Source organism: Myxine glutinosa, chromosome 1, assembly GCF_964187855.1.
Source record: "Myxine glutinosa chromosome 1, kmMyxGlut1.1, whole genome shotgun sequence".
In the NCBI taxonomy this organism is placed as follows: domain Eukaryota; kingdom Metazoa; phylum Chordata; class Myxini; order Myxiniformes; family Myxinidae; genus Myxine; species Myxine glutinosa.
The window spans coordinates 177,829,742-177,846,328 of record NC_136261.1 but is presented as its reverse complement, the minus strand read 5'-3'; the positions used below and the strand labels follow the sequence as shown (position 1 = coordinate 177,846,328).

The 16,587-nt window shown below is 52.0% G+C and overlaps 1 protein-coding gene across 5 annotated transcripts in view; it reads right to left on the bottom strand.

The window, feature by feature from the left end:
* Positions 1–16,587, bottom strand: part of AGK (acylglycerol kinase) — a 162,413-nt gene that overhangs the window by 9,448 nt on the left and 136,378 nt on the right. The window lies entirely within an intron of this gene.

Here is a 16,587-nt window from a genome sequence, read left to right as displayed (position 1 = left end):
CCAACTCTTAGTCCAACAACAACTTCTTCTCTTGCTTACGCGCGCGCTCTATATAGCGCCTCAGGCGATCAAGCCGCTGGTGTCCAGGACACGCCCATCGGTCAGCTTGCCTCGGCCCTGATTGGTCGGCACGGCCCTCTGGCTCCGCCCTTGATGACGATGGGCGGGCACGCCCAGGAGTCGGCAGCTCCTCCCCCTTCTTCTCCAAGCCGACCTCGTGGCGAATGGAGTCGCGGAGGGAACAGTTGGCAATTGTTGGAAGGGGAATGTGAATGAAAGGGGATCTACTCTTATTTCACTTGGTGCAATGGAGTATTTAAATTAATGGAAGACACATCCTTAGCCTAATACACATAATAAGGATATAACTACTGAACAGGGATATATGGTGTCCTTCGTGTATGCTTTATGGAATTAACTACGGGAACGCCCTTTGATCTTTATACAACAACAATTGCAGGAAGGAGGGTGACATTTTACAACTATTCACGACACAACAAAAAAAAAAAAAAAACTTTCTCATATCCACAACAATATATATATACTGTATATATATATATATATATATATATGTATATATATATATATATATATATATATATATATATATATATATATATATATATATATATATTGTTGCGGATATGGGATTTGGCCTCCATATCCGCTTGTAAATATTCCCCTATTTCCCCAATACTCCCCAACTATCCCCAATCCCCCATTCCCTAGTCCCATTGTCTGTAAACAACACTCTGTAGAACCGACCTTCCCCTTTTCCCCCATTAAATGTCGTGCCCAGGTCCCCCGCATCTCACGTAGACAACTTTCGGCCATCTTGCTAGTTATTCTTAGTCTATGTCAGTTAAGGACTCGTTTCCATTAATTCTGACTCTTCGTTGCACCAGAATGTGATTGTATGGCACCAGTAGTGAGTTTAGGACCTCCCCATACCTCCTCCCATCTTCCTCATGAAACAACAACAACAACAACAACTACAACAACAGCGCGCGGGGAGTGTGCGTCCTCACTCCGGCTCGGTTAGCCGCCATTGCCCATGTGCTCCAGGTTACCTCCAGGTAACGGGGTTACCACGAAGGGGCTGGCTGTCAGCTCCTCGTCAAGGGCGGAGCCCGGTAACCCCCAGCACCCAATAAGAAGCGGCGGGCCGATTCCATCTGGGGCGGAGCTAACGAGCCGAGGGCGTGTCACTCTCCGCCGGATATACGCAGCCACTTACCGGACGTGACGTCAGATGCGCCCCGAGCTTGAAGTGAAGAGAACCAGTCGCCACCTCCAGCGCTGAGAGACCTCCCGCATCTCTGGACCGGACCGGGTCGATTCTGTCCCTGAGCACAAGGTGCACCTTGTGCTGTCCACCGACTACCTGCCCTTCCTTGCCATCAATCCCTGTGTGAGTCAGTTTTGTCCTGTTTATCTGTGGTCTGTCGGGGCTACTATAAGACCGTAATTAAGTGCCTACCTTCCTATGCTGTCTCTCTCGTCCTTGTAATCTAACGTTCCGAAATATTATAACCTCCTCCGGAGGTCTTGAGAACTGTACCCCTGGTGTCGTGTCATTTTAACCCAGCCGTTGTGTCCTTTCCTTAATTGATTTAGCATAGCGCGACTCGGCCAACGTTCGAGTATAATCGGGTAACTTGTGCGAACACGGCGGCCATTCCGCTCGGCCCAGCATAACATCTCAATAAGTCGTGTCCGTAACAATTGGTGTCGGGAAGTGGAATTCGATCCGGAGCGCGCTTCACGCGCTCGAAATTATAACGACAAAATTTAATTGTGTTTTACGAAAATAAAAACCCGAATTTTGAAAGTCGCGCTATGGCAGACCAAGACGGCTGGGTTCCGGTAGAGGAGAGTGAGGCAGGGTCGATCCAGGACCAAATTGAGGGACATGAGGAGAGCGAAGCAGTGAGGGTAGCAGATGCACAAAATGGCGTCGTCGCGCACGAGGTTGCGGGCGCGCAAAATGGCGCCTCGCACATGGCCACGGCGCCCACGCCCGCGACCGTGGTAGCGCCACCGGGGGATTTGAATCTTTTTTTTATGCAAATGACGGCCCTTATGGAAAAGAATAGTGAGCAATTGGGAGACCAAATTAGAGGTTTGAAAAGCAGTATGGGACAAATGGGGAATCGGATGGATGCTCAGAGTGAGCAAATGAGGGCTGATAGTGAGCGATTAGAGGGCCAAATGGGGGTAATGAGGGACGAAGCGAGGGGTACCGGTGAGAAGTTAGACAATAATTTTGAGGGGTTAGACAACGGGATAAAGGAGGTGAAAAATGGGTTAATGGGGGTAGAAAACAGAATGGCCACTCAAGAGAATCAAATGGAAGGGATGCAAAGGGGGTTAGAGGGGTTAGAAAACACTATGGAAGGCAAATTGAGGGACATGAGGGACCAAGCGGAAAGGGAAGTTAAACAAATGGGGCAGCAGATAGAGGGGGTCAGAATGGGGGTAGAAACCAAACTGGATGCTCACAGGGAGGAAATGGAGCAGATGAGGGTGGCATCTGGGCAGGAGATGCAAGTGATGGGAGAGGAGATCAGAAGAGGTGTGAGTGAGGTGGTCGGAGGAGTGCGCGAGGAGGTGAGGCACTGTAAGGAGCGCATGGAGAAGGAGGTGAGAAAGGGGACTGTAAAATTGCAAGGTGGTATAGAGGAGTTGACGCTGGGAGTAGAACAACTGACAGTGGGACAAAAGGAGTTGGGGGACCAGGTAAAGAAGAACACAGCGGTAATAGAGGGTTTAAAATCGACACAGAAGGAGATGAAAAAGGACGTAGGGGTAATTAAAAAAGAGTGTCAGACGGTACATGAGGAACTGACGAGGAAAATGGACAAGGTGGTAGAGGTGATGGAGGTTAAAGAGCGGGAGGTGCGGGAGCACATAGAAAAAAATTAAGTGGAGTTAGAGGAAGAACTTAAAGGGGCACACGAGGAGATGAAGGAGGTGAAGCAGAAATTAGAAGAAGTGGAAGAAGGGGTGAGCGAAATTAAGAAGCGATGGAGAGAGGATAAGAAAGAGATAAAGGAGGAGGTAAAAGCATTGGTCCAAAGTCTGTGTTCGGATCGTGATGATGTGCTCATTAACTGGATGAGGGATTCGCAGGTGATGGAGGAGAAGCGAAGAGAAAGAGGACCCGGTGTAAGTGGTGACCAATATGGTCGTGCGTATGATGCGCCAGGTGATTTAATAAACTTGGGGGTCGAGATAGACCCGGATGTTCGTGAGAGGCCAAGAGTGAGGTGTATGGCTGGTCCGGAGGGTATGGAACGAGAGGGGCGAGGTGTGGGTGAGCAAGGTTGTGGTGGTATGGAATGGGTAGCGGGTTGCGGAGGTGTGACCCATGCATCGACACCAACAGGGGTAGTTGTTGGAGGGACCGGGGAGGCACGAGAGCCCCTTGGGGGTAATGGACTGTGGGGGCCCGGCCGGTTCGGCCCCGCGCTGACCCCGCAAGGGGCGACGCACGGGGTCCGGCAGGCGGGCAACGACTCGCATACGAGGTGGTCCCACAAGGTCCCACTCGCGCCGTATGACGGCAAGAGTGATCTACGCGCGTACCTGGCGCAGTTTGACTGTGTGTGTAAGGGCAACGGTTGGGGTGAGGACGAAGGTGGAGTACACCTGGTGGCCGCATTGCGCGGCGCGGCGGCGGAGGTGCTGACGGCATTACCAGCGGGTGCTCTCACCCTGCCAGCCCTCCGCGACGCCCTAATTAATCGATTCGGCATTGAACAGCAGAGCGAGCTTGTTAAAGCTCAGCTCGCGCTGCGAAAACGCAAGCCCCAGGAAGCCATCGGGGAACTTGCCCACGACATTCGCCGCGCAGTGGGGATCGCACATGCTAGCATGGCAGCGGATTCCCGGGAAAGCCTGGCGCTGGACCATTTTATCCAGGCCCTCCCGGATATTGAGCTCCGGCAACAGCTCGCCATGTGGCGCCCGCAGACTCTGAGCCAGGCGGCTGACGCTGCGGCCCGTTGGGAAGCAGCGAGGCCCCTGGCCCGGGGGGGCGAGCGTCTCGCAATGGCGGTCCGCCAGGTGGGACCCCCGATGGAGGGCGGACCCCTTAGGGGGCCTGCCCCCGACGTGAGTCCTGACCTGGCGGGCATGGTCCGGAGGCTGGTGGACCAGCGCCTGGCGGGACCTGGACCATGGCAGGCGGCCCCGGAGGTGGCCCGCGGTGGACCACGAGCGGGTAATCCAATTCGGACCTACAGGGGGGGGAATTTGGAATTCCGGAGACAAGCACCTTATCAGGTGAGGTGCTATACCTGCAACCGTCTGGGTCACCTGGCGCGGCACTGTCGAGCCGCGCGCCGGGATGATCCCCGGCGGTTGAGGTCCTCAACTCCGCCCAGGGGGGAGCGGGTTAGCCGACCCCAGACACCCCCCCGCCAGACCCCGGGAAACTAGAAGGTGTCGGGCACGTAGGGCGGTGTTCGGCAGAAGAGGATGGAGGAGAGCCCTCATTGACGCGACAGGTCATTTATTGTGGCCAAATTGGAACCGGTAGCCTGACAATCAGATGCAAAATTGCCGGCGTGGGGGTAGACGCCGTAGTGGACACAGGAGCTAGCGCCACGATCATCAGCCCTGTGGTCCTTGATTCGAGCGCAGGTGGCTGGGATAAGATCCAGCGCCTGCAAAATTATAGTTTGCAGCTTGCTACCGGGGTAACGGCCCCGATCATAGGGCGTGGTTCTGTGACCCTCAAGTTAGGGTCGGTAAGGAGGGAGATAGATGTTTGGGTGGCGGAGGTGTGCGACCCATGTTTAATAGGGTTGGATTTGTTGACTGCCAGCGGTTGTAAAATCGACTTGTGCCGGGGGATCCTGCAGGTGGGAGTAGAAGAGCTGCCGTTAGGGGGAGTGAGCACGGCCGAGAGAGCGGAGCTGGAGGCTTCCGAGGCCGTGACCATCCCCCCAAGGGCCGAGGCGATAGTGCCGGCCCGGTGGGCAGCTCGCCCAACATGGCAGGAGTCCTGCGGCCTGGTCGAACCGGTGGCAGCGCAGTCCATACCGGGTTTAATCGTGGGCCGCACCCTTGTAAAAACGGACGGACCGGTAGTGGCCGTCCGAGTAATAAATATGAGTACAGAACCACGCACTATAGTAAGGGGCACGAGGGTAGCTGGCTGCACCCCAGTTGAGGAAGTCGCGACAGTGAGGGGCGAGAACGTCCAGCCGAGCCGACCCCGGGGGGAGCCTTCAATAAGAAGTAGGAATTGGCCCGATCCCATTTGCGAGATGGTAAATCGTAGTAGCGTAGAGTTGGGAGGTACCCAGAGGGAGGCCTTACACAAACTGGTTGGGTCCCATTTGGACCTCTTCTCCCTGTCCACCGAGGATATTGGACGTACGGGCCTGGTGAAACATCAGATCCACACCGGTGAGGCCCGGCCTATTCGTCAGGCCGCCCGACGGCTCCCTTGGAGCAAGAGGGCGGCAGCTGACGAGCAGGTTGAAAAAATGCTCGACGCAGGCGTGATCGAGCCCTCGGGAAGTCCTTGGATGTCACCTGTTGTGCTGGTCAAAAAGAAGGATGGGACCACGCGGTTCTGCGTGGACTATCGCCAGCTAAACAACGTGACACTCAAGGACTCATATCCCCTGCCAAGGATTGATGACACCCTCGATGCCGTTGCGGGCTCAAATTGGTTTTCAACTTTGGACCTCAAGAGTGGGTATTGGCAGGTGGAGATGGATAGGGCAGGGAAGGAGAAAACGGCATTTTCCACAGGTAAGGGACTGTATCAGTTCACTGTGATGCCGTTTGGTTTGTGTAACGCCCCCGCCACCTTTGAAAGATTGATGGAGCATGTACTGGGCGGCATGCCATGGCAATCATGCCTGGTGTACCTGGATGACGTCCTGGTACATGCCCAAACGTTCCCCCAGGCAGTAGCTAATTTGGACCAGGTGTTCGGGTGCCTCAGACAGGCAGGGTTGAAGCTGAACCCGAGTAAGTGCACTTTGTTTGCAAGAGAGGTGGCCTATCTAGGTCACGTGATCGGCCGCGAGGGGGTAAAAACGGACCCAGACAAAATTAAAGCGGTAGAGGAGTGGCCCGCACCACGTACCATCAAAGAGGTGCGGGGATTTTTGGGACTCTGCTCCTACTACCGGCGCTTTGTGGCGAAATTTGCGGAGTTGGCCCGTCCCCTCCACCGGCTTACGGAGAAGGGGACGCGATTTAATTGGACATGGGAGTGCCACGAGGCCTTCCAAAAATTGAAGGGGTGTCTGACATCCGCACCCCTTCTAGCGTACCCCACTAGCAACGGGGCATTTACCCTGGACACGGATGCGAGCCAGGAAGGATTGGGCGCAGTTTTGTCTCAGACACAGGAGGGCGTGGAGAGAGTGATTGGTTATTATAGTCGGGCCTTAAGTAGGCCCGAGAGAAATTATTGCGTCACTCGCAAAGAGTTATTGGCTATGCTGGCTGCCATGAACCATTTCCACCCGTACTTGTACGGGCGGAAATTTTTGGTTAGAACTGACCATTCCTCCTTGCAATGGCTCCTTCGGTTCAAGGAACCAGAGGGCCAAATTGCAAGGTGGTTGGAAAAGTTGCAGCAGTACGATTTTGATGTGGCCCATAGGGCCGGGAAGGCCCATGGTAATGCGGACGCACTCTCTCGGCGTCCTTGTCTGGGAGAAAACTGCAAATTTTGTGCGAGACACGAGGAGAGGGAACAATTGGGCGATTCGGACCCGACCCTCGTTGTCCGGGCAACCCGGGTGAGAGGGCCAATTTTGCCACTAACCGCAGATGAGGAATTCGGAACTTTGGCATGGAGCACGGCCCAGCAGGAGGATCCTGTCCTGGGGCCAGTGTTCAATTGGGTCAAATTGGGGCAAAGACCTAAGGGGGAAGAGGTCACCCCCCTCGGGGCACAAACAAAGGCATATTGGGCTCAGTGGCAGACCCTGGAATTGAAGGATAACATCTTGTATCGCAAGTGGGTGGAGGTTCCCTCTGATAGAACTTCCTGGCTGGTGATAGTCCCTGACAAATTCAAGAACGTCATATTGCAACAGGTGCATGGTACCCGCTCCGGCGGCCATTTGGGCAGGACAAAGACAATATCGCGGGTACGCCGGAGGTTTTATTGGGTGAATATGGGGCGCGACATACAGGACTGGTGTCGGAGATGCGACGCCTGTACTGCCAAAAAGGGACCAGCACGGAGGATGAGGGCCCCCCTTCAATTACACCAGGTGGGGGCCCCCCTAGAGCGGGTGGCCATGGATATCCTAGGCCCACTACCCCGCACCCGCCTCGGTAATAAGTACATCCTCGTTGTGATGGACTACTTCACCAAGTGGCCGGAGGCCTACGCCCTCCCCAACCAAGAAGCAGGGGTGGTAGCGCAGGCCTTCGTGGAAGGATTTGTGTGCCGGCATGGGATTCCACAGGAGTTGCACACCGACCAGGGACGAAATTTTGAGAGCAAATTGCTAAAAGATGTGTGCAGTCTCCTGTCAATTCGGAAAACCAGAACAACGCCTTTAAGACCTCAATCTGACGGGATGGTGGAAAGATTTAACCGAACTCTAATCCAACAACTGGCACTGTTCACCGCCACCCGTCAGGATGACTGGGACGAACATCTCCCTTATTTGCTCATGGCCTACCGAACCAGCCAGCATGGGGCCACCGCATGCAGTCCAGCGTTGCTTATGTATGGGCGGGAGTTACGGGCTCCCGCCGACTTGCTGTGCGGTCCCGTGCCAGACACAGTGGTTAACCCGCCGAGGGAGGGGTACGCACGTCACCTAGAAGAAGGCATGGAGCTAGTCCATGCCTTCGCCCGCCGCCAACTCCATCTGGCGGGGGAAAAGATGAAGCGCAGGTACGACGACCGGAGCCAGGGGAGTCAATACGCTCCGGGGATGAAGATTTGGTTCTTTCATCCCCGGAGGCGGAAGGGAAGGTGCCCAAAACTCACCTCCCCCTGGCAAGGCGCAGGAGTCGTCCTGTCGCAAATCTGTGACGTGGTCATTAAGATCAAAATGGGGCCACGAGCCCTCCCTCGGATCGTCCACGCCGACCGGATAAGACCTTACACCGGCGAGCAGGCGCCCCCGTGGATTGCCTCGGCTTTAGATGCCGAGGCGGGACCCAGTACCTCTGAATAAGGGGGGCTTATTAGTGCCAGAGGACTGGGGGATTGAGGAGCGAGGGGCCCGGTGGGTAAGGGTGGCATCCCTGCCACCCTTCCCAAAGTGGGGCAAATGCGCAATAGCTTATGGGGTTGATGGCAGTGAAAACTAGCCCGGGTGGGTTAGGTTATATTGATAGGGATCTAGCGAATATGACATTAGGTAACGTTAAGTTTAGTTAGTGACTGATACCTGTAGTGGGGACGCAGGTAGATTAGTGTGGATGATAATGACAAGGGAGCGCAATAGTTTAAAGGGACGACTGGGAAGCGCAAGTTTCAGAGGGGAGTAGTTAGCTGAGATGATGCTGTGTGAGAACTGGACAGGTGTGTGGAGCAGTGGGTGTTGTGGATCAGCGCGAATGCGCTTGGGGAGAGAAGGGTGCAGGTGGCACCAGGTGTGAGAGCACAGGTGTGCAAGTACAGGTGTGTGGAATATATGGAGCAGAGAATGAGTGGTGTGGAGAGAGTTGGAGTAAGTGGTACGGAGTGGTGTGCATGGTGCGAAGGTGTGGATGGGGGAAGAGTGGACCCCTTTCACGAGTACCCGGGGCGGGTAGTGTAAGTGTTAGGTAGAGGGTATAGGTAAATTGTGGTTGGATATTGGCATCTGTGGTGCGGGTGACAGAATGGTATTTGGATGGGTGCATTAGTGTTGTGGAAATGGCTGGGCGTGTAGCCTGTGAGTGTGTGTAGTTGGTTTGGGCACTCCACCACTGTGAGGATGTCGGCCAGGTGAGGCCGCAGGTGGGCTCTGGGAGCCGTTAGTGTCAGTGGGGCCCGAGGATCCGGAGGACGGACCCGGGTGGCCCAGTGCCAGAGAGGGCACCGAGTGGGGAGAGCGCCAGAGGGCCTTCCCCAGGTAGATAGGTTAGGGCAAGGAGCAGGTAAGCTCGGAGGCAACTACAGTGGTGGAGGTGTGCAGGGGGGGTAGACCTGCTGGGAGAGCTACACGTCACAGCCCAGAAATTGTGCGAGAGCACCGAGTGTTGAATCGGGGGAGTGAGACGCCAAATTGAAAAGCACCACAGTTTGGTCAATGGGAATTGGTTGTTAGAACCCATAGTGTAAGAGGGCCAATGGATTGGCAGGGAAAGACCCCGGGTAATGTAAAGTTGTTAAAGTCATTTAGGAAATAGTTAGGATTGATGAACCTGTCGCACCATACGCAGCCACTTACCTGTGGTGATGATGACTCCACACCTGTGTTTTCTTTGTTTTGTGTTGCAGGAAGTAGGGATTGCTGTGTGGATTGGTGAGACGCATCACGACGTGGATGAGACATTGGGGTGATTCCATCTCTCCCTCCTTAGGAGGGACTGATGATGAATTGGTGATGGCAAATTATGATGTTGAGTTGGAGATGGCAAATTTTGATGAGAGTTGAAAATGGCAAATTTGATTGGTTAGGAGGGAGAGAAGACGAATTTGGTTTATGGGAGGAACGGGGAAGACAGTATGGACGTTTGTTGATTTGTAAAATAGATGTTTATGGGTAGTGTTGTGTTTTGTGGATACAGTAAGGGGTAAGGGAGGGGCCATGTAGGTTACCTGGTGGGGGGGGGGGGGCGTACGGTAGGAACGTACCTGTCTCACCTGGTTCCCATGTGCCCCTAGTGTGCATTACCTAATGTTGCGTGCACTTTTGCGCCCTTACCACCTTACTCACCTGTCTTCTTCTTTTGTCTCCCACCTCCGAGGATCTGGCTTTGGGGCAGAGAGAGAGGAGAGAGAGGTGCTGGTTCCGCAGTTGTGGGCCTGCACTTTCGCTGCTTGCTGCCGGGATCGATACACCATATGGACCGCAATTTTTGTGGCCACCCACAATGGACCGCATTTCTTTTGCGGCCAAGCACCACCCATTGATGGACCTATGGGTCAACGTGGCACCTATGCCATACAGGTGAACCACTAATAGTTGGCCCCTGACACCACAATACAGAAATGGACGCGGTTGGCGCCTTTCTTTATTTTTAAAGAAGCAAGAAGGCCAAGTGCACCACACGAAGAGCAAGAGACACCTGCAGGGTTAGGGGTTGTTGTTTTCATTTTAATGAACAATGGTGACTGCACCGGATGGTGCTGACTGTGTTATGGGGTGGTGCTTTTGGTGCTTGGATGGGGTGCTCTGCACATTATTAAAGGCCGTAAGGCCACAGAGCACTCGTGGGTTGGTGTATCGATGCTGGCATGCGTGCTCTCCCTATGCATAACATCTGCATGTGTTCCTCCAAAGACAGGTCCTGGATCGTAGTGTAAATATCAGCGTAGTCTTATGTAAATAATGCTCCCTACCGGCTGTATGTTTAGTTTGCGAATTCTTTCCGCGATTCGGTTATCCTGTGGGTGTGTTTCTGTGAGGAGAAGGGTGCAACGTCGCAGGGGGACATATTTACTCATTTGTGAATATCTGTAAAACTGTCGCACTCAGGGTAGAGTTAATAGTAGAGGGAACTACATCTGAGTGCCACACTAAAGTAGGTAAAAATTTATCGGGTCGGGACGCCCCGAGGGTAGAGAAGGGTGCAATGTTGCGGATATGGGATTTGGCCTCCATATCCGCTTGTAAATATTCCCCTATTTCCCCAATACTCCCCAACTATCCCCAATCCCCCATTCCCTAGTCCCATTGTCTGTAAACAACACTCTGTAGAACCGACCTTCCCCTTTTCCCCCATTAAATGTCGTGCCCAGGTCCCCCGCATCTCACGTAGACAACTTTCGGACATCTTGCTAGTTATTCTTAGTCTATGTCAGTTAAGGACTCGTTTCCATTAATTCTGACTCTTCGTTGCACCAGAATGTGATTGTATGGCACCAGTAGTGAGTTTAGGACCTCCCCATACCTCCTCCCATCTTCCTCATGAAACAACAACAACAACAACTACAACAACAGCACGCGGGGAGTGTGCGTCCTCACTCCGGCTCGGTTAGCCGCCATTGCCCATGTGCTCCAGGTTACCTCCAGGTAACGGGGTTACCACGAAGGGGCTGGCTGTCAGCTCCTCGTCAAGGGCGGAGCCCGGTAACCCCCAGCACCCAATAAGAAGCGGCGGGCCGATTCCATCTGGGGCGGAGCTAACGAGCCGAGGGCGTGTCACTCCCCGCCGGATATACGCAGCCACTTACCGGACGTGACGTCAGATGCGCCCCGAGCTTGAAGTGAAGAGAACCAGTCGCCACCTCCAGCGCTGAGAGACCTCCCGCATCTCTGGACCGGACCGGGTCGCTTCTGTCCCTGAGCACAAGGTGCACCTTGTGCTGTCCACCGACTACCTGCCCTTCCTTGCCATCAATCCCTGTGTGAGTCAGTTTTGTCCTGTTTATCTGTGGTCTGTCGGGGCTACTATAAGACCGTAATTAAGTGCCTACCTTCCTATGCTGTCTCTCTCGTCCTTGTAATCTAACGTTCCGAAATATTATAACCTCCTCCGGAGGTCTTGAGAACTGTACCCCTGGTGTCGTGTCATTTTAACCCAGCCGTTGTGTCCTTTCCTTAATTGATTTAGCATAGCGCGACTCGGCCAACGTTCGAGTATAATCGGGTAACTTGTGCGAACACGGCGGCCATTCCGCTCGGCCCAGCATAACATCTCAATAAGTCGTGTCCGTAACAATATATATATATATATATATATATATATATATATATATATATATATATTGTTGCGGTTTTGAGTTTGTACTAATAAAGGTTAATCTTCCCCCTCATAGTTTAGTCACACAACAACACGTAGCCTCGCGATAGTTCAGTTATTTCTTAGTGTGTGTAAGCATAATCCTTTTCCTGTGTTAGTCTTGCGTTGAGTAGAATAATGAGAGTTAGGTCCTTTCTTGCCTTATGCTGCCTCACGCCGCCTTATGCCGCTTTGGCTTTTTGGCGCAAAGTAACACGAGGCAGGCCTGGAAAATCGAGGCAAGACCGAAGGAGGGCGGAGGAGAAGCTGACGGTAAGCGCGGGCCGCCAATCAGGGCTCGAAGGGAGTGGCTGCGGCACTGCGTCACAAGGCGTGGTTACAACATTCGAGAGGGCTAAGGGGGTGGACAATATAACCCGTTGCAGGAAGCCCCCACTGCAGTTATGAGATGGGTGATGAGCTTGATGAGTTACAAGTTGTGAGAAGGGCATGCGCTGGGTGTTGAGCTTGAGTAGTTCTGTGGAGGGAGGCGCTTGAACAAGTTCGAAGTTCTGTGAGTGTTGAGCAAGTTACGAGTTCTGAGAGAAGACGCGCATGAACTAAGCTATAAGCGCTCTTACCAATTAAATGCTCGGTTGAGCTTGAGGCAGAGTCTCTATTGGGTTACGCGAGTGATAGCACGCCGGCAACTAAACACGCTGTGGAAAACCGCCAAGCCTGGCGAGAGACGCATACATTTCCCTCCTGCCTGCTGTGCCCCTTTGTTCGAGAGACGCGCTACAAGGACCCCTTCCACCGCCTGCTTGCCTTCATCGTGGGACGTGCTGTGACCGGGGAGAGCCACGCCGGGCGGGGCCGTTCCTGGACGACCAAGGCAGCACGTGAACATCATCCTACCTCCAATCCCCCTTGTGAGTGTGATCGGGCCCATGTCTGGGTCTTAAGTATAAGACTGATTAAGGCTGCTCTGTATTTCTCTGCTTTCTACCGACTTGTACATACTTGTGTAAATAATAATTAAACCTGTGTTCTTCCTTTATTCGACCGTCTCGTCCCTTCCATCATTGACAAAGCGTGGTACGAATAAAACCGCTCTAATCGGGTTCCAATACCAAGGTAACTGCACGGACCACGTGGTACGCAATCCGCTCGGTGTACTCAAACTACACGTGGCTCGTGCGAGGCTTCATTCCCCGCTTCCGCGGCGGTGCAGGTATTTAGGTACGTGCGAGAATTGTCCCGAAACCCCACCTTGCGTTTGCCCGGGAAGGGGCGCTTCAAGTCTCTCTTTGATGTTGTCGGAAACTGTACTCACTGACACCTTGGCTTTCTTTGCAATTTCTCTAAAGGAAAGACCGACAATATGTCAAAACTACCTTTGATGAAAAGAACAGGACGGTAGGCTTCAAATCATGGAATGGCCAGCACAGTCTCCAGACTTAAACCCCATTGAGCTGGTTTGGGATGAACTGGACAGAAGGGTGAAAGCAAAGCAACCTACAAGTGCAACACATTTGTGGGAACTTCTGCAACAGTGTTGGGAAGAACTTCCTGAACAATATTTGCTTTCCATTGTAGAAAGAATGCCGCCAGTGTGTTCGGCGGTTATATCTGCAAAAGGTGGCTATTTCGCAGAGTCAAAACTTTTAATTAAATTTTGTTAAACAAAATGATTCTATGATTTCTTTTTTTTATCTCCAATTGTTTATTTGTTCTATGCTTAATTTCAGAGTACATTGAGACATTAAACTACGTAAATGTCAATAAAAACTCGAAAAATGAGGGGTTCTAAAACTTTAGACCGGTCGTGTATATATATATATATATCTATATATATAAAACACAGTTTGTGTGTGTGTGTGTGTGTGTGTGTGTGTGTGTGTGTGTGTGTGTAATGTTACCGATAGACTCCTAAACGGAGAGGCTTACGTGCTTGATATTTGGCATAGACATGGCCATTGAGCCTGGGACGAACATGGCCGAACTCAAAATATTTGACGATCCATATTTTTTATTCATATTTACCTCAGCGCATTTCAGCGCACGGAATCAACGGAATCAGCGCCAAGGTCCACCCCTGATGCTGCTGGCACCATCTCTGTCGGTTGTGGCGATGGGCAGCCGTCATCACGGGGCCTCTGTATAGTCTTCTGGCAGTCAGACCATAGTCATGCAGTCGTCTTCGTGCAGTATCATTGGAGATCCGTGGGTTTGCACGCCCCGGAGTTTCTGCCGCAGTGCGGGATGCTGGACGGAATCGATCCCGCAGGTGACTTCGGACCATCTGCCTGTCCTGCCTTGCAGTGGTGACTCTTGGCCTCCCTGATCGAGGTCTGTCATCTGCAGAGTTGTGGAGGGTGTCTCTGTCCACCAGGGCCGATATCGTCTGGTGTGAACAGCCAAGGCGACGTGCCACCTCACGGTAGCTCAGTCCACCTTGCAGCATGCCCAGGGCACGTTGCCGTTGATCCCTTGACAATCGTGGCATGTTGATTGAAATGCCCATTTTGCACTGGCCTTTTTAAAGCCAATATCAAGACATCACGTGCAGCTCATTGAAATCATCCCATACCCATTGGCTAATCACTGACAGTCAAAACGGCTGTTCAACAGCTGTGCTATGAAGTGACCGTTGAAGGTTCAAGTGACCATCCGTGACCGTTTTGTCTGACATTGAGGACACTATTGTCCACAAATAAGTTCACACATTTACTACACGCAGTGTTATTGTTGATATTTAAAGGTTTCAAAGGTGGTAAGTTTCTTTTGCGTTTCAGTATATATATATATATATATATATATATATATATATATATATATATATTGTTACGGACACGGTTTTTGGATGTTATTTTACCGAGCGGTGGTGTATTTAACCGCGTCCGAACAGTTACTCCCCGATTAGAACCCGATTCCACCCGAACGTTGACTAATCGCGCTACAGATATTCAATTGGGAAACCTCTAAAGCGACCGAAAGAGAAGAAGAGAGAAGAAAGACAGAGTTTGGAGGAAGAACAGATTTATTATACACACACAAGCAATATTTTAGAGCGACCAATATTATTTACAGCAATAGATGGAAAAGAGCAGTCACACAGTGCATTGTTAACTTATTCTATTTCATTTACTTAATCCCCAAGACAAACGAGTAGGACAGGACGTTCACACTCACACGGTGGATATTGCAGGCAGGTAATGGCTCGAGGTTGATTGCTTGAGAGGAAGGCAAGGTCGGAGGCCGCAGCTTTCAACCCCTCGCGGTTTTGGCGGGAAAACCTCCGTCGCGTATCCGCGGCCGTCACGCGCTGGCTCGGCACACCTGCTCCTCTTCCTGGGGTGGAGCCGTCTCCCTCCGTTCAGCGCGTCTCTCCAACGACAGGGGATATTGCAGGCAGGTAGGTAGGGCTTGCGGTGGATTGCGCTCCTCTTCCAGGTCATCCCCCAGCGTATCTCTCAAGGCCTCTCCGTCAAGCAGTTCCTTACATTCGCTTTTATCACCTCCGGCGGAATTAAGCCGCCGGCTCCGAGGGCACGCCTACCGGGTCACTCACCGCGGTGTTGATTGGCTGTTAGGGCCGGTTCACTCCTGCCCTCTTCTGACGAGGTGGAGACACGCCTTTCTTCTCCGACCCTGTTTCATGGCCAATGGTGGTTGAAGAGAAAAACCGACCAAAATGCGGAAGGCAAATGGAAGGGAGGTTTTGGGGAAATTGGAAGGGCCTACGCTTATTTTGTTTGATACAATGCAAAGTCAATCTAGTGGAAAACACATACTTAGCCTACATGGAATAAGGAAATACACTATTTAAAAGATATATCGTGACCTGCGTGTATGTTCTATGAAATTAATTAGGAGGACGGCTGCGACCATTATTTACATTACCAGGATGTTACCATACCAAAACCATACTCTTCACATCCGTTACCCTTCCTCCAAAATTGTTACACTCCTCAAAACCCGTTACACTTCTCAAAACCCGTTACACTTCTCAAAATCGTTACACTGCACCCTCCTTTCTTCAGGCACGTCCTCGGGCCTACTAGACTTAACTGAGTGTGACATGTAGGTGTAATTCCCTCTACAATTAACCTGACCCTGAGTGTGACAATTTTAAAACACAAATAAGTATGTCCCCCTATTGCATTGCATCCTGTCTAACAGACTCAAGCCCACAGCTAACCGAATTACGGAATTATTCTGAAACTATACATTTACGGTGGGGAGCATTATTTACAATGACGTGATTCCTTATTTACAACGCAACCCAGGACCTGTGTGTTTTTTTTTCTTTTCTTTTTAGGGAACAAGAGAAAGAAATTCCTGTTGGGAGGGAGGAGACAGCACGCATTGCATCGATGCACCAGTACCAATACCACCAAAGCACCCAAAAGCACCCAAAAGCACCACCAGCACCACAAAGCACCACTCGGTGCGCAGTCACCATGGTTCATAATAAACTCAACAAAACAACTGGTGGTGGTCTTCTCCTTGTCTGCTGGGCCGATGTTCTTCCTGACGTCTTCTGGCTTCATTCGGCCTATTTGGACATAATAAAAAGCACAACTTGTGTTCGTTTTTTATTATTATTTAGGGCCTCAGGGGCCAACTAAGGGTGGTCCACCTGTTTGGCATAGGTGCCACCTTACCGAGGTCCGCAAGCAAGATTCCCTGGCCACTATGGCCGGTCTCCAACAGAGGTGCTCTGCCCCAGAACCTGGGGTCCATCAAGTGGTACTTGGCCGCCGAACA